A 19,076-nucleotide genomic window follows, 5' to 3' on the forward strand; every position below is an offset into this window, starting at 1 on the left:
ACATTATTGCTTTTTATAAACCTCTCTGCTAAAAGTTAAATTCAATTGATTGTTCTTTCAAAGAAAAGTGAATATGAATGTGTTCTGTATGACTATAGACAAAGAGAATTAATTTAAGAGTTTTAATGATTACTTGTGGACATTTTTTGTGTTATTCATGCAGTGCTTGTTTATAGACAAAGAATGAATTAGATAAAAATTGCCTGCAATCCACATCACATTCTTACAAAAGACGGGGAAAGGACCAAAATAAGAAAAAGATACAAAATAAATAAATGTATCCAATATTCAGACAGGTGACTGATGAGCCCTACAGAAAATTTGGCAAAAGCAGAAAAAAATGAGAAATTCAACCTCTCTTATTGTGCACTATTTATCAAAAACTGCATTTTAACAAGCCAGGAATAAACTCCAATCTACATTTTCTGTTTTCTTTCCACAAAGCAACAGGATTCTTGTTAAGGTGGTTCCTTGTGGGCTGTAATTGCTATGCTGTTTGCAAACGTTGATATAATTTGGAAGTGTAAAATTATTCACACATGATGGTTCCATGGATTCAACTAGTCCACTGTTGAACAGAGAACAAGCAAAAAGGAGAAAAGAACATTCCCAAATGTGGTCATTTATTTTTACAAGGGTTTAATTATTATAAACATAAGCATATATTTTCTCTCTAAGTATTTTGATAGTTGAGAGAAACAAATAGATTTTCTGTGAGAGCAACGAGAAAGAAAGGAGTGATTATATGCAGATAGCAAATAGCATCATGGAAAAGCTCGTAAATAAATAAAATGAACATGAACATGAACAGGGCAGCTGTCCTAGTTCCCATCTTCTAGATGTCTCTTCCCTACAGGCCCTCTCTTCCTCTTTATCCCTTCTGACCTAGGTCAGCTCCTTCCCCGCTCTTTAAATCAGCCATTGCACAACAAATAGACCGGCCTAACCAAGACTGTCGGTAAGCACAAGCCTTCCAACTCTTCTGCCACCCAACTTTTCAGGCTCTGCTCAGCTGTTTCCCAGCTTGCACACCACATTTCCTGAGGTGTGATCCTACCTAGGGACCAGAAATTGCAGTGTTATTTAGTTAATCCATGACTGTGTATATAAGTAGTATCTTTACTGCTCTTCCTTATAGCCACTGTAGTAATTTTACTGGGGACATAAAGCTCATATAGGATGTGTACTTTTCAAGATGACAGTCATAAGGAACATTCAGACTGCCCTACAAAATTGCTGGCCTGACAGACTCCAAAGGTAAAATATTCTAAAACAAGTGATCAGGCGTCTGGACTTGATCTTTATGTTTCTTCCAACTGAACTATTCTATTCTATTCTATTCTATTCTATTCTATTCTATTCTATTCTATTCTATTCTATTCTATTCTATTCTATTCTATTCTATTCTATTCTATTCTATTCTATTCTATTCTATTCTATTCTATTCTATTCTATTCTATTCTATTCTATTCTATTCTTCATTGAGGTTACTCATTTTGGCATTTTTCACACTGAATTATTTGTGCAAAAAAAATTCCAATATAGAATTCCGTATCTTTTTTTTAAAAAATATGTTTGGGGAAAAAATCTGACCCATCCCTCAGAAACACCAGCCATCTCTGAATTGCTGATGCCATTCAGGCTTTGTGCCATTTAAGCCACCAATCTCAGCACAGCCCATTGCACAATCTTGGAATGTTTTTAAGATTCTTTCTACGTAGTTATTTTCATCTATTATGTTTCAAAACTGCCCCATTTTGAATCCCAGTTCCAGAATCATCATGGATATCAAACAAAAAACGTCCCTATTCAAACATTAAATCAAATATGTAAGTTTAAGTGCTTAATTAGGTGCTTTCCCAAGGAGGGACTTTGAAGATCATATAAATTAGTAAAAATAAATAAATTAAAATAATATTTTTGCATTTTTTGCACATTATCTTAATAGCACAACTTTGCTAAAAAAAAAAAAAAAGTGAGATCATAGTCTTCTATCTGTCTATAATGTCAAAAAAATTACCCATGGAAATGCAAATAAAAACAGAGAAAGTCACAATGGAAACTTTTTTTTTTTTTTTTTGATTGGTATTTCTGGCTTTCACATGTTTTTGCATAATGATAGGGCTAATATAACATAACAAATCCTAAACTGTTTTCACAAGGAGTGGAAAAAAGATGTGTAAAAGTATGCTCTGTCTTGCTTCCTTCTGTTCACAATGTATCTAAATACAACAAATGGTGTTCTTGCTCTTTCTGTCTGTTTCTCAATCTGTTTGGAAAGTAGCCATCATTCTGCAGCCAACCATAATATTTGACACTTCCTGACATCATGAAAGCCACCATCTGTCTATCATTGAAGCCCTGTACTTTTTAAAGACTGCTTGGCCTGATCTTTCATGAAGCTTCACTGTGAATGCACAGATCAGTTTAGATAGAATACTGGGGATGTCTGACAAAAGGAATCTGTGTAAAATCACGTTTTAGTTAGATTCAGTCACAAAACAAATGGAAATATCAAGACCTTCTTGCAGGCAGTAAAGAAAAAGGTTGGTTCCTTTTCAATTAGACTGAGATCCAAATTCATCATGGAAAGTTTGGAGGATGAAACTGAGTTCATGGGGGAAAAAAGAAAAAAAGAAAAAAAAAAGATGAAACCTAAACCGTGGAATACATTTTTCCTTCCATCAGCTAACTAGCATTTTGTAGATAAATATTGACATACTTCCAGTGCTTGTAAGGAGTATAAAGTATAGAACATACAGTTCATTGGAAATTATCATTAGAGCTCATATTTAGTGATTATAACTATCTTCAAATATGAAAAAAAACAACAACAACAAAAAAACAGCTTCACTATGGTTTTGCCTTGTTATATATATAATATACAACATATATATTATATATATATATTTCAAGACTCTTCAAGCCCCAAAAGGTAGAAATCTTGGTCTGTTTTGTAAATACAACCTAGGAGGAAAGAGTAAAATTTTTAGCCCAAGATGTAGTTTAAGAGGGAAATGTGTTCCTTGTGATATTTTAAAGCATGTGTTATTACTATGATTTTTATATATTTATTTATTCACAAAGCAGTGAGTCAAGCTGTAAAGGCTCTATTTAGTTTGTTTAGAACAGATTTGGATACAAACCTTTAGAAGCCTGACTTGGAAAATCATGACCTTTGAATACCCTATGCTCCATTTCCTTCATCTACAAATTAATTCAAGTGTCTCCTCATGGCTACAGAGGCAGAACACTCCTTGCAGCCTTCAAGACTGCTGCACTCCTACCAGGGTACAGCTCCAAGAGACACATAAATTCCTGGAGAGAGAGACCCTCGTCCCCTCTAGCTACCGTCTCTTCTTTCCTCCTTCTTCAGCCTGCCCCCTCCACCAGTGCTGAGAATGGAGATGAAGAACTTCCTGTGCTTTTCTCAGCACAGTGCCTCTGAACGTGGCTGGCCCTTCATCAGACAATAGAGGTCAGGAGAAAGCCCTGTGCACGGGCTGCGCTGCTGGCTGTGTGAGGGCCAAGAATAATATGACTCACAACAAACCTCGCGGGGTTACAATGAAGAAGCAGCATTCATCAAGCCAGGAAGCTGCTTGAGGTCTCAGAATGAGCATCTAGAAAAGAGCTGCACCTCCTTTCTTGCTGCTACTAACTCTGGAAAACATTGCTGCTAAGGAGGCAACTAATGGGCATGAGGACATGAAAAGAAAATGTCTGTCTTACTGACAATAAATGGCAATAATAATAATTATCATCACTTAAGTAATTATCCCAGAGTTAGCCATTATAATTCCTAAAACAAAAATTGAAGGTGCAAGCCTGCATTTTGTGGTAAGAACAAATAAGGAGCCTCATTGTTTGAGTTCCTGTCCAGATCCCACATTCAGTCTTCTGACTCCTACTGCGTGCACCCTCCCACCATACACTGCAGTGCCTGGAAGTTGTCCCCCTGTCCCCTGCCAGATTTATACCCTTATGTTTCCCGCTCCCCCGTTATACCTTCCCAAATCACAGCTGCAGAATTCAGTCTGCAAGAGAGCAGTTGTTAGGCATGCCTTCAGGACAGAATCAAGCAATAGTAAACAAGATCTAGAAAATTACTTTTATCAGTTTGGGGTGGAAAGTATAGATTTTCAGTATTCAGGAGCCAAGTTATGTATGGTACACTGAGTGTTCTGCGCTCCCCCAAACTCACAGACACAAGAGCATTTTTATCTGAGGCAGGCCATGAGAGCTTCTCTGTTGCTCATCTGTGGTATATGTCCACCAGGATTCCCTTCCTCCCTTCCTCCTTTTTTTTTTTTTTTTTTTCCCCTTAACACCATGACACCTAAGTATTTCACTATTTGTGATTAATCTATCCAAATAGTACTCCTGTGGAAAATATTATTGTCCACATTTCCTACTATCATGCTCTGATGGCAGAGAACCTTTAGCTTGCCCAGCACTACACCAACTCCTGGTAGCAGAGCAGGGAGCTATCAAGTTCCGCTTTCCAAGGCCCTAGGCTAATTGCCCCACCAGTATTTCCCATTGAGTCTTGCTCTTGACATGAGTCTTCCTCTTTATTGCTTTATCACCATCTTCAAATTTACTTCTTCTATTTACATCTTCCATTATTTTAAAGATTAATTTTTACTGTAGGTATTTTTATTTTTTATCATTTTTTTTACATAGTTTTCACTTTTTAAAAAATAGCAGCTGCTATCAATAATCTCTGGTTTGCCAATGTATATAGAGCAATGGCAGTTGGTTTGTTGATTAGGAGACTTCACAAAAAGCAGAAGTGGAGTCATTTTAAAGAACAGGCAACTGGGTGATGATCACATGTTGAAAAGACAACTAAATATCATATCACACATAGGTACAGCCACACAGTGGGGAGCAGGCGTGCCTTCATACTACCAGGATAACACTGACATAATTATAGTACAACTACATTCAACACTATGAACATCGTCCCTTCCAGGCCCAAACTGCATTCAAGGAATCCCCTGAGGTCCTTTTGATATTCAAGTCTGAGGACAGGACCATATATACCAGCTTCATCCAAATCCTGTACCAAGGGAACTTTCTGCCCGTGTGTTTTATGCTGCACAACAGACACGAAACAGAACATGGCTTTTCAGCTTTTCCTTGCAAAACACACTGAGAGCATTTACCTACCGCTTAACCATAGAAAAGAAAAGCAGCAGACATTTATTCTATCTCTCCACAGCAGAGAAAAAAGAGTGAAAAATAACCACTTCTAGCTAACACTACAAAGCAATAACAAAGTGGACTTCAGCTTTGGTACCTTTTTCTCTTCTTGGGTGTGTTACCGGGATCCAAATTAGCAGGACTGATCTGGGCCTCTGGTGTGGATATCTCCCCAATGACATTAAATTCAAAACAATCCATACCTTATCTTATTACTGGGTAAGAGAGAGGGATGCTGTCTACTGCAAATATCGGCATCAGACACATTCACTGCTCATTGCTGTAGACTGGGAGTAGAGAAGTGTAGGAAAAAGAGGACAGGTCTCAAAAAGAGAGATGGAAAGAGGAACTAGAAGCAACAAAGGAAATTGGGACTCAGTAAGAAAGTAAATAAGTCATCCAACCACATACATAATAAGTGTCTTCATCCTGTATAAATGCTTCATTCCTATCACTCAATAAAACAACATTTATTTGTTTCTAGGTTTTCACTTACAAACCAAAAGTGAGATGTGATTTTATATAGCACTTCCATTTGCTATGGAATTAAGACTAATGCATTTAAATATGGGTATTACAGCTTTTAGAACAGTTAACTGCATGGAAAAATGGATGCATGTTGGTTAAATAAAGAAAAAAGTATTTGGAACAGCTGTTCTGATTTGGAGATATTTTTTTTTTTTCAATATTGATTAAAACCTCTCAATTTGTTGTGTGTACCCAAAAATAGGGCAGACTTATCAGTTAAGGACTATTTCATGCCAAAAATTATGAGGACTAACAAAGTTAATTATGGCCATGAATAGCTATATCTATATACCTATAAACCATGAATAGACCATGAATGCCTATAACATATATTTTGGTTTCGCTCTTGACCAGATTTTTTCAGATTTATTCTCTCATGCATACTTAGGAAGATAAAAAAAAGCCGAAATCCTAGCAACCCTTGCTGCAAGTAAGGGTTCAGGGAGTAATGTATTCAGCCTTTGAACCTGGAGGCCATGAGAATTTATCATCAATCAGTAATTTCTGCTGTTTTAAGGAATTTTGAAGAAAAAACAGATTATAGCTCTGCTCAAATCATGTTGCATGCTAGCATTGGCTACAAACCTTCTTGTATAAAGACCTACATTCACAACTTATTGCCAGAGGTAATACAGGAATTTGCTGCTGGCATATTTTTCTGATGAAATGAGTTATTATAGAGCTGGATTGGATGGAAAGTCAGGAGATCTAGATTAAATCCTACATCTGCTACCTATTCCTGCACAGCTGTGTGCTGACTGCTCAAAATCTCAGTGCCTTGCCTTCCATTCTCTCAAATAGGGTTGCTGATATTTCTTTTCCTCTCTGATTCTAACTATCTTGTTTCCTTAGAACATAAAACTCTGAGTGCAAAGGCTGCTTCTCATGTATCAGTTCAATACTTAACATCAGATGTGCCAGCCTTAGTAGGATAAATAAAGGATAAGATAAATAAAGTGACAACACAGTGAGTTGGGCTGGTCTTTTAAGGTGTGGCGCTTTTAATATCTGTCACTGCTTCTCTCAGTAGATGCTGGAAAGACCTGTGGCATTAAAAGATGCATCTGGCACCCTATCTTCCTTTATTCTGAATGTCTTCAACTCTAGAGCTCTTTTCTCAATAAACTGTGAATTGGAGGGAAGGATAGGAAAGGAAGAAAGGAAAGAAGGAGAATCTATTGAAGGTTAAAATATTTCATGCTAATGTTTGCATTCATTCTGGAGTTCATCCAGTCACAAACTATCGCTCTTCAATTCAGTCCTGCAGTTCTATTTCACTGTGGTTAGACAGTGGATCAATTTATAGGCTCTTTTGTCCATTGTCTGTTTTTCTTCCTTTCTCTACATAATTAAGCATCTGAAAAACTTTTCTCCTATTAACTTGGTGATTCACAAGAGCAGAAAATGTAAGGAAAAGCTCCAGATAACACAGTTATCTTCATTTTGACCTCACATTCAGAGGGATCTGGAGATACTGACAGCCTGATGCTTCAAAGGATCAGGCCCATAAAATGCTCAGTAGTTTGCATTTATGCAACAGAAGTTACATCCTGAGATAGCTAATCTACTGTATTCCCCATGGAGACATCCCAGCATCAGCTACGTTTGCTATCTCTATTCCTGTTTAAAGGTGTCAGCCTAAATTCAAGCAGCTGTCAGCTACCTAGTGGGTTTGGCTCTTTTCTAGTAGATAATTGTGCAGACACCATTGATTGGGGGTATAGGCCACTTGCACAGTCTTTGCTTTGCAGGAAAACAAAGAGGAAGAAAGAGAGGAAAATAAACCCATTCATTATATATAAGCCAGACCTAACAAATATAACCTCAAGGCTATTTGTTAAATTAGCTAAGTGTACATGCTTAATGTGCAGATTATTTTCCATATCTTGATTATGCTATCACCAAGATGTGCAGCAGAAACAGAAATGAGAAGTAAGCATTTTTTTTTTCAAACTTGTTTCTGATTCCAGTTAGTTTGTTTTATAAATAATGTTCTGATGAGACCAAAACCTTTCAGAGGAAATCAGATTCATAAAGTTTGATGGACAGAAGGGAGCATTAGTCTGACCTCTGTAAATCACAGGCCATTACATTTCATCCAGTTAACCCTGTATTGAGCTCAATAATGTGTGTTAATGCCCGGTCACAGCAACCATTCCAGAAATATAGCTAGTAATACTTTCAAAATTGGAAAATGAGAAGTGTGCAACATAATTAGTGGAGAGTTAAAAGAAATTTAGACTTGTTTCTGAAACCTTCTAGGCCAAATTAAGATATAAGATTAATTGGTGATTTTTTTTATTTTTTTTTCGCTGTTAGTGTAGATGTGTGAGTCATATTCTCCTTTACCATGTCACATGAAATACTGTTCTGTATTGAAAAATGGGTTTTAAAAGAATAACTTTAGTCAACTGTGTGATACTGGGAAAGTGCCTAACTTCTTCAGATTTCAGTAGTAATACCCGTGTGTTACCGAGCACTGAAAGTGACTTTATGTACCCAGACCGTGGTAGACTCATTCCTGCAAAGCAGTGGACACCCTTTCTAAATCAGCTGATACTCCGTGTGATGTCACGCTTCCCACAGCAGTGAATGGGCAGTCAAACACACCTGGCTCACTCTGAAGAGTTAAATACAATAATACTGAATCAGATAAGGCAGTGATCTAGATGGTGACTCGAATAGTGGTTCTGTTACATAGCTCCAACTCACCAACAAGATTCACCTATATTTGCCTCCCCTCACTTTTATAAGTGCTGACTTCTTACTATTCTTTCTTCTGCAGGGGCCCCTAGCTTGTGCTAGCAGTACTACAACCTCTGTGATTTCCCACTGCCATCTCTCATTTTTCCCACAGATGGATGTTTCTGATGTACGTTTATCAATACCCAGACATCTAATATCAGAGTGTGGTATTTGTTTGCTTCTAGAAAGGTTCAGAAGACTTTTTTCTAGATGTACAAAAGACTTTAGTAAACTGAATTTTCCTACCCTTAAAGCCATCTAAGACAAAAGAAAAAGGTAAAACAAGATAAAATGATCTGAGAATGATATTCCTCTCTTCCCCCATCCCAGTCCTTTTTTATTCCTCCCAGAGAGGAACATGGGCATTTGTTTTGGTACACACAGTCTTTTTGCAAATCAGACTGATTGCAGATTGAGCTTTGTGTGCAACCACTTTGATTTGAAAGAAACTACATTTTCCAAAATAAAGCAAGGAGAGCTGAGAAAGGAGAGGCACAGCTGTATGAATCTACATGTCCCAGCAGTGGGTGCGGGTATTTTTCCTCCTTCAAGATACTTGATTCTTGGCTTTTATGCCCTCAGCAGTTTCCTAATTATTTCTTTTTAAAAGTAGGGGCAACTCAGGGAATTTCTACCTTATAGTAGCTGACTCTGCCTAGGAAAAAAAAAAAAAAAAAGAATATTTTTTGTCTCTGGAATTTTGTCTATGAATCATTTCAGTGACCATATTTCTGTTCATACATGTTTAATGCGGAATTAAAAAAAAAATAAAATTCCTGGTGCAGAGAGTGTTTGAACTAGTTTGTGGCATCAGAAAGGACACATACACAGAAAGAAATACACTTTTTTATTCTCTAAACTATCCTTTTAAACCTATAGGCAATTGGCACCTAGGTCTCTTGAGAATGGTGCCCCACCTTGGCGGTGGGCATAGTGCCATCCTAGCAGATGGGCATGAGTGCTGGCATGTTGAGAATCGGTATGTGCATCACGTTTGAGTACAATAGGTCAGCATCTCATCCAAGTACGTGGGAATAAGAGTGTATGTGCTGAGCTTCTGTGCCAATGGTTAAAGGAATATATCGTCATTAATATAAAAGAGTTTTGTTTTTTTTTTTAATTAAGCCATGCTATAGATACCTGGGAACACCATTTCTTCCACAATGCTGTGATTACTGAATCATTAATGGAAGGAAAAATACATTTGCATACATGCATGTGGCCAAGCCAGGGAGACACCATCTTGTTTCAACAAAGATGCATTTTTGTCCTATCTGGTTTCCTGGCTGAATGGTTCGTCTAGGTACAAAAGCCAGATCCACAGAAGCCAGTGTATAATTTCATCTGAATAGAGCCCTAAGAGCAGTACAGTATTTGGCATGAAATTTGTAATAGAGCCCTTAAATGGGCTTTCCCATCCTGGAACCAATGGAAGCTAATTTTGACTCAGAAAAAAAAAAAAAACCACACCTTGCTGAAAAAACAGAACAGACTTTTTCAAGCTCCCTTTTCTAACCACATGTGGAAAGTTACAGAATAGTAGGCACCCTGTGGACTCTCTATAGTATATTCTACCAAACTGTCAAAACGCTTTCCAAGCAGTATGGAGACTCAGGGCATTTGGACTGATTGGATTGTCTTATCACAACCTCTTTCACTATAAAATGTGGACAGCAAGTAAGATTGTCATTGTCAGTCAATGGTTTCTCTATTAGAGAGCATATACTAACAGAAAGTCAACAGTAGTTGCTTCTCTAGAGAAATGATGACGACTCAGACTTATTGATGTTCTTTGGTCTTATGCATTTGAAAATATATCACAAGATGCACTGTAATTCATCAAATGTCTTCTTTATGTCATTGAATATTTGGTTTGTGTTTCACAATGTCACTCCTACTGGAAAAGTAGACAGTTTGGCCCAAATGAAATAAATAAATACTCCTGCTGTCATCAGTTTTAAGTAGAGCTATAGAAGATACATACATATATATATATATATATATATATTTTTTTTCCTGGATGGTGCACAACGACCCTATTTTTTTTTAGCTCATGTGTGTAATCATGTCATGACATTTTTAAACCAGCTTTATGACACAGTCATGAAAAACAATTCCAAATTTTGTTCACTGCCTTTCTAGTTGTTCTTGAGAATATGAGAGACTGATTATAACGAATCACTGAACAAGTGATGTGGAAGAACTAAAGTCATATTTCAGGGTTAACTTTTCTTGAAATGATCGAAGTCTTATTTGTTTGTTTGTTTATTTGTTTGTTTTCTATACCTCAGCTGAAAACAGATAAATGCAGAGGAAGAACTCAAGTCTATGTCCAACATTTGAGCCACAAGAATCTGAGCTCTGTGAATACAGACCTGTTCCTTGGAGGCAGCTCTGTTAATGAAGATTATAAAAATATTTGGGGTTTAGAAGAAGTCTATTCTGAATTAAAGCCAATAATATTCAGGTCTCATAACAGCATGACAATTAAATTTTACATAGGTAAAATGCCCTTATATCTTCAGAAGATCACTGAATTTTAATGATGTGAATTTTAAATCTTTCTGTGAGAGTTCAGTAGATAATTTAAGTTGTTCTCATCATACTTTTAAAAATCTCCCCAATATCCTCGCTAGTAGCCTACAATACATTTATCAACAATAACTAATTGGAGCAAAGAAAAACTAGTCCTACCTTGTCTGCTTATGGCATTAGGAAACGCAGTTCCTAAGTGGTCTCCCATATCTCAGAAAAGAAAGGAAAGAAAAAGACAACATGGGAGACTGGTCTTCATTAACCTCGATCATCTGTATGGTCTCACATTTTCATGAATAAAAGCTGGAGAGAGGTTCACAATGTAGGAGATGAAATTTCTGAGTTTCTGATCATGCCTGCATTTAATGGCAGGGAAATAATAATGTAGAAGAAAAAATCACATTTTTATGAAAAACAAACAAACGAAAGAACAAACAAAAAACACAAACATTTACAGTCTGTAGTATTATTATATATAATAATATATGCATACAGTGTATGACAATATATACTGCTATAATATAATAGTATAGTAATACAATAATATAATGTATACTACCATATAATAATTATAATGCTATCCCATATTAAATGTTTTATATTAAAACTTTTGAAACTAACAAAGACTTAGTGATTCAGAACTATAATATAACAGTGAAACTTGAAATATCTGTTGAGAAGCTGAGAAGAGAATGTCTTTTTGTGTGTTAATTATGCATTGGGCAGATTAGCAGAATGAAAATTAACAAGCTTTTACTGTATCATTTACTTAAGTCTTTGTATTTCAGACTTTACTGAAGTGAAGAGCTCCATCTGGCCCTTACAGTTTTAGTAGCACTAACCATGCAATAATTGATTCTTCTTCCCCCCCCCTTTTTTTTTTCTTAAGGAAAAAAGAACTAAAAAACAGTTAGAATTATCACTATATTGGATGATATCATTGGTTCATAGCCCTTTAGAAGATCACTGAATCTTAATTAATTTTAAATTATTATAATTGGTATATTATTACAATTTTTAAAACTCTCTGCACTAGTTCAATACACAGCTTGAGTTGTTTTCTTCCCAGTTTTGAAGACCTTCCAAATGACCTTGCAAATAATTGTTTTATTAAATAAAATAACCAAATAGAGCAAGAGATGGCTAGTTCTACATTGTCTGTCTGTAAGAAAGATGTCTCTGTCTGGCCCTGTGTGTCTTGAAAAAGGAAAGGAGAAGGGAAGTTCATATGAGCCAGCAATGTGTCCCTGCGGCAAAGAAGGCCAATGATGTCCTGGGGTGCATTCAGAATAGTGTTGCCAGCAGGTTGAGGAAAGTGATCCTCCCCCTCTACTCAGCCCTGGAGTACTGTGTCCAGTTCTGGGCTCCCCAGTACAACAGAGGTATGGAACTCCTGGAGAGAGTCCAGTGGAGGACTATGAAGATGATTAGGAGACTGGAGCATCTCTTTATGAGAAAAGGCTGAGCGAGCTGGACCTGCTTAGCTTGGAGAAGGGAAGGCTGAGAGGGGATCTTATCAATGTATAAAAATATCTTAAGGGAGGGTTTCAAGAGGATGGGACCAGACTCTTTTTGGTGGTGCCCAGTGACAAGGACAAGAGGCAATGGGCACAAAATAAAATACAGGATGTTCCATCTCCATATGAGGAAAAACGTCTTTACTATGAGCTTGACAGAGTACTGGTACAGGTTGCCCAGCGAAGTTCTGTAGTCTACTTCTCTGGAGATATTCAAAACCTGACTGGTTATGATCTTGTGCAACGTGCTCTAGGTGATCCTGCTTGAGCAGCAGGGTTGGACTAGAAGATCTCCAGAGGTCCCTTCCAACCTCAGCTATTCTGTAATTTGGTAATATGAATAGAACTTCCTCAAAAATAATGGTAGCGGCTGGAAAAATAAGACCAGATCTAACAGACCTCACTTCTTTAGTGTCCACAACAGGATGGCGGGGGAAAACATCTCTCTTCTTGACAATGAGGTGAGAAGACTCTTCACATTTTCCTCGTCTCTTGGAGATAGGGTCAGGAGATATAATCCAAGAAGTTTTAGATTGCAGTTCTCCTCTCTGTTCTTTCCTCAGCTACTGCTTTGCCTAAAACAGACACATTGGAAAAACACTTTGAAAATTGTCAGAATGGTAGAATTTACACCTAGAATGGCATTGTGGAACAGAACTGCTTTTTTTACAGGATAACAATGAGGACCCTGGAGCTTCTGAGTCAGGAAGTACCATCCATGAAAGCAACTGTGTTGGTGCTACTCTCTCCATTAGCAGAGAAAAAATTCAGTCTTGCACCAGTTTTCTATTCATCATTTTATTACTTTGGTAAGAACTTCTGAACTGAGTGAGCCGGGACTTTTTTTACTGCCACTGGTAACCAAAAGAAAGATAAGAAAGTAAAATCATTTTTAAGTTGTTAGTGTAAAACTTGAAATTTTAGCAGATAGGTGGGTTTTATTTATTTTCCTAGAGAAAATTATTATTTGTTACTTCATCTATTAACTTAAGATATATAACATCTCTTCCACATCTGCTTAGCAAACATATAAATTAAGTTCCTATGTTAAGCAGCAATTTGAACATAACGAACAATTTTAATTAAATTTAGCTTTCTCTGAGAGTTACCTATTTTCCGTGCTTCCCCAGCACTGAACACCTTTCCTGCTAGGCATGTCTCCAAAAGATTTGAAACAGCTGGGACAGTGACAAAATAGTAGAGTGCATTTTTGGATAACATAATTTTCTTCATTAGTAAAATATTAATAAGTTAATTAATATATTTGTGTCCTTGGCTAATTAATTCTTTTTTTTTTTTCCAGTGTGTGTGATACCATACAAATCCATACAAATTTCAGCTACATAGCTGACTCTGCCAATGTTTTTTGTCATACTAAGTTCTGTAGATGCTAATATTAATTGCACCCCAGGGCTATCACATTATGCATGAATAGGCACCCAAATGAATGGCACTGTTTGAGAAAGAAAGAAAGAAAGAAAGAAAGAAAGAAAGAAAGAAAGAAAGAAAGAAAGAAAGAAAGAAAGAAAGAAAGAAAGAAAGAAAGAAAGAAAGAAAGAAAGAGAGAGAGAGAGAGAGAAAGAAAGAAAGAAGAAAGAAGAAAGAAAGAAAGAGAGAAAGAGAGAAAGAGAGAAAGAGAGAAAGAAAGAAAAAGAGAAAGAGAGAGAGAGAAAGAGAGAGAGAGAAAGAGAGAGAGAGAGAGAAAGAAAGAAAGAAAAAGAAAGAAAGAAAAAGAAAGAAAGAAAAAGAAAGAAAGAAAGAAAGAAAGAAAGAAAGAAAGAAAGAAAGAAAGAAAGAAAGAAAGAAAGAAAGAAAGAAAGAAAGAAAGAAAGAAAGAAAGAAAGAAAGAAAGAAAGGAGATTTAGATGTGTTCCCAATGACTGCTGCCAGTAACATGATAACTGACATGGTACCCAATTACAGAATTTCTAATAAAGGCTATCAAAGAGTCAGTATTTTTTATCTGTTATGCCTTTCTTACACATATTTTTCTGATTCTGAAAGTTCCTCAGTGGCAAAAAAAAAAAAACAACTTATCTTCAAATTATTTTTCTTCAGAGTAGCTAGGTCAGCATCACGAAAGGTGATCTGTTGTTTTTGTTGTTGTTGTTGTTGTTTTGGTTTTAAATCAGAAATGTTATTACAAAAATAGTCATCCAAGTTTCCCTTTTTCTGTTACTTGGAAGTGAATTAACTAGAGTCTGTGGGGGATTACACAGCTGAGTATGTCTGTTAAAAACTTCAGACTGATACAAAGATACCTTCATGTAGCTTGAAGCAATCTGGCTCAAACACCAGGTAAACTAGCCATGGTAAATTAGCCTCAGCCTATTACAGACTACACTGTTTCCAGTAGCAGAATGAAATACTAACCCAGGGTTTAGTTTTCTAGACCCCATTTGAAACATAGAATTAACCTCAGGTTTAACACTGAGAGCACAATAATAAATAAAATGTAGGCATGCCAATGGCTGTGAAGATACCCCTCACTCTATGAGGGTAAATAAAAGTACACAGACAGATATCCATCCTCCCTGTATAGTTTCTGAAGAAAAGCAGGTGGCTTGCAAGGCAGGGGCAGGGGACTATACTCCTGCAAACTGAGTAGGGAGCCAAGACCTGGGTTCAAGGGTTTGGCTTAAACTTCCAGTTTTATTTCTGATCTTTCAAGATCGAGAGACCAGGCCTTGTCGTGTTACAGGAGGCCTCAGAATTGTCATTCTGGTTAATACAAAATTACTAAGAAATCTGCGCTTTCTCACAGCACAGCACATTGTTTGCATAACAGTTCTGCTTGTAAGGCACTAAAATAGCGGTTCAGTTCCTTCAACAGTCTTTGGTATGTGTGTGTGTATGCATGTGTGTTCAGATATACATCTTCACCTCCAGAAGCAAGACTCTAGGAGAGTCCCAAAGGCAGTGGGACTCCCTGCAGCATCCATGCTGCCCCACTGGGAACAGGCAGACACTCAGTAACCACAGAGCTGGATGAGCATCCCAGTTTGTAAGGCAGTGGTGTTCCTCAGTGGTCTCTGACAACGCCTATCTGAGCAGAAGTGGAGGGCCTGATTTCAGGGTCATGTCTCACTTGTCTGTTTGTTTGTTATTTACTCAGACCATTGAATGTATCAAGGCATAAACAGTCCAGTAAACACAGATAAAAATCCAGATCTAGCACACACCATGCCAGTGTCCTCAATCAATAAGCTAAAGATTTGCTGTCTCACTTATCTGTTTTCATTCTGGCCATCAGAGTCAGGCAGTGATGGAAAGCAGACTCTCTGACTCCCTCTTTTGAATTTAGATATCTATGTTTTATCAGACTGACTGGCCTTGTCTGTAAAAATGTCATTAGTTGTCCCTATTCATCGGGAAGCTATGATTTCCCTGTATGCCAATGATGCAAAACAGAATTCCTGAGAATTCAGTCTGGTTGATGATGGCTAGTAGAAGACCTCCAGGAGCAATTTTAACTTCCAAGTGCAAGGTCATTTATGTGGAAAGAGTGAGGAATCAAAATCCACTGCACTACTGGTGTTAATGTTTCTACTTTATTGTGGTATTTAGTCAAGTCACCACGTCTGTTTTATTTCATATATACTTTGTCTAAAGAAAACTATTCTTTCTCAAGTACTTTTACAGTATTTTATTTATTCCTTCCTCATAAATACATTAACTTTATAATAAAGACTGTAATACAAAGAAGTGAGGGCAGCAAACTGAATTGCCTACTGTATTATAGGCCTGATTTTGATCTCATCTGATTAGTATATATCAGAAGCAACTCCTTGGAAGTCCAGGAAGTTACGCTGGCATAAAACTGATGCAAGGCCACTGGCTGTAGATTTCTTACACATGAAATTACAGTTTTGATCCTCTGCCTAGTTCCATAAGTGCTGTGTATTAAGGAGAGGGTAGAAATTTATGAAGTCAGTGGCTGCCTTGTAAAAACAGTTCAGTTCTCAGGGTAATAACAAGCTGACACCATCCAATAATAAAGATAAAATTTCCCTGTATCTTAATGTCCTCTCCCTGAGCCCTTTGAAAAGAGTCACATTTTATCAAATCCAAGATAATTAACAAATCTAGGTGAAGGAAAAGAGCATGACCCAGGGCTAGAAGCTGTTGTTACTATTCATGCTATTGCTAGTGCCAGGCACCTCTAATCCCCCAAGTGGAGTTCCAAAACCTGACATAGATGCCTAATCTGTCAGTGTCATTTAGGTGGAAAGTTAGGCACCTACAAAAAATGTCCCCCAAAGCTTCATATGGTGAAGAAAAGGTTCCTAAGAGGCTGAGAATATCCTATGTCTAGCTAATAGGAAATGCCAATCATGTCTGCAATCCCTTCTCTCCCGTGGAATTTCAGTTCCCAGGTCAGGGCTTTGAAAATACAGACACCCCCCTTCCACTTGGGACTCTAAGCCTGAAATCCTCTCCTTAGCAATTGCTCTTTGAGCAGACTTCATTGCTTTATTTCAAAAATAAATCCAAAGGAGGAACCACATGTAATAGCTTAGCGGTTAGAGGCACTCCCCTAGGAGAGTGGAGAGGGACCGTGCTCTCCTCAGCCTGAGGGGGCATCAAATTAGCAGCTCCAGGAGCTGCTCCAGCCACCAGGCCCAAGGGGTCGTGCTTCCTCCCACCTCCCTTGATGTTGTGCACAGCTGAGCAGCATGAGGCTGAGGGCAAAACAAACACAGCTTTTGAGGCCAACGCTGAACAGCAGATTGTTTAGTTTGGCTCTAACCAACAAAGGGGTGGCTGGCCACAAGTTGTCCTACCTTCTTGTTTTGACTTCTTCAAAAGGAGAATATATAATACAACATCACTGTCTACCTGTTATACAGCAGCAAGGGACCCTGTAGTTATATTTCTTACAGCAAAAGTCAAACCTGATTCATCTAGTAGCATGGTAAAGGAAAATGTGGAAATAGTAACATCTCCAAAACTGACAGATAACGTCTGAACAGTAGCACCTAGATGCTGCTACTGTTTACCGTGTCATTACTGTCTTCTTTCTAATGTTGACCATTCTTATTGCTTTTCATGATTATTTACACACTTTCACCTCCTCAGTTTTGTGAGAGTTCTCTTAAGGTGAATTGGCACCTGTAATATTTCTCATTCACAATGCTTAAATATAGAGGCACAATAATGTGCCATTATGCTGTAAAATAATTTACATATTATTCAGCAACAAAAATGAACCAAACTAGCTAGGAGAACAAACCTCACTGGATTGTGAATAACAACATCTAGTGGTTTGCAATTAAATTGTTATTAGTGCTTTAAAAACAAGAGGTAGCAATCTGTTAAGAATTCCTCCTATACTTCTTTTTATTTATGTTTTATACCTGAGCACTCCAAAGACCAATCTAACAACATTTCATCACATTCTCTATATTCATTCACTATGCATTATGTCACATCAAAGGTCAGAATAACTTTTTTTCTACTCAAGAACAGTAGATTCTAATATAAAATATCTGTTCAAAGAAAAACCAGATAATTAGTGGATAGGATAAGCAGGAGATTTTGTCTCCAGAGAATTCACTCCTCACAGATCTCTAATTAAACCAGAAGAAATTGCATGATGTGCATATGCTGTTAAGTGTTAGCACAAGTAAACCTTGAAGTAGGCTGGTACAAAGTGATGTAGGATATTTTATTTGCTTGTTTCTCAACACTTCATACAGACAAGACCTCTACTTTAACTACAGCTGCTAATCAGCTTGTCTGGTAACAAGATGTTTTTTTGTTGGCATTATTCATAATTATTCATATTGCCTTCATATTTAGGAGACCTATTTACAAACTGAGGCTAGGCTACTTTTGCCAAAAATACAGTTCTAGCTTAAGAAGGATTACAATTTAAGGACATGTCAACACTGCACATAAGACAAAGAAGACTGCTCATGACCATACCATTCCAATTATAGTTATTTCAGATATTTTATCTCTATTCTGCAGCTAGCTTTGTTTATATTATGTATCATACACCATTGTGTATGATAAGAGACAACAGATGCATACAGATATATGAGGGAATACCAGGGGAAAAAAAAAAGAGAGAGAGAGAGAAGAGAGAGAGAATATTTGTCACTAAGACTGATAGGGGTCAAAGCCCATTCACATTTTAAGTGTTGTCAGCTGTTTGCTAAGATTTATGGCTCCCCCCAAAAAAAGGTTTCTAAGGAGGAAGAGAAGGAATGATGATAAAATAGTTGTGCATCTAGTTACAGGGAGGTTTTCCACAGCAAGAAGAGCAGGGAGAGAGAAAGCACAAAGGTGACTGAAGATACAAAAAGAGAATAGAGAAGAAGTCATTACTGACTGCTCAGATGTGAATAGGAAGGATATGGAGGAGCAGAAAGAGCCTCTGGAGAACCTCAAGGGTGAAGGCAAGCTGTGCAATGACACAAAAAACATGGGAAAGGAAGCAAAGAAAAGAGCAATTTGATCAAAGAAATGAGTTAAGAAAATGAACTTAATAGCATTTTACATGAAGTGAGACCAGACTGTCTTGTGAAATTTTGGCTA

The sequence above is a fragment of the Anser brachyrhynchus genome (assembly GCF_964034855.1).
Source record: "Anser brachyrhynchus genome assembly, chromosome: 2".
NCBI classification, from domain to species: Eukaryota; Metazoa; Chordata; class Aves; order Anseriformes; family Anatidae; genus Anser; species Anser brachyrhynchus.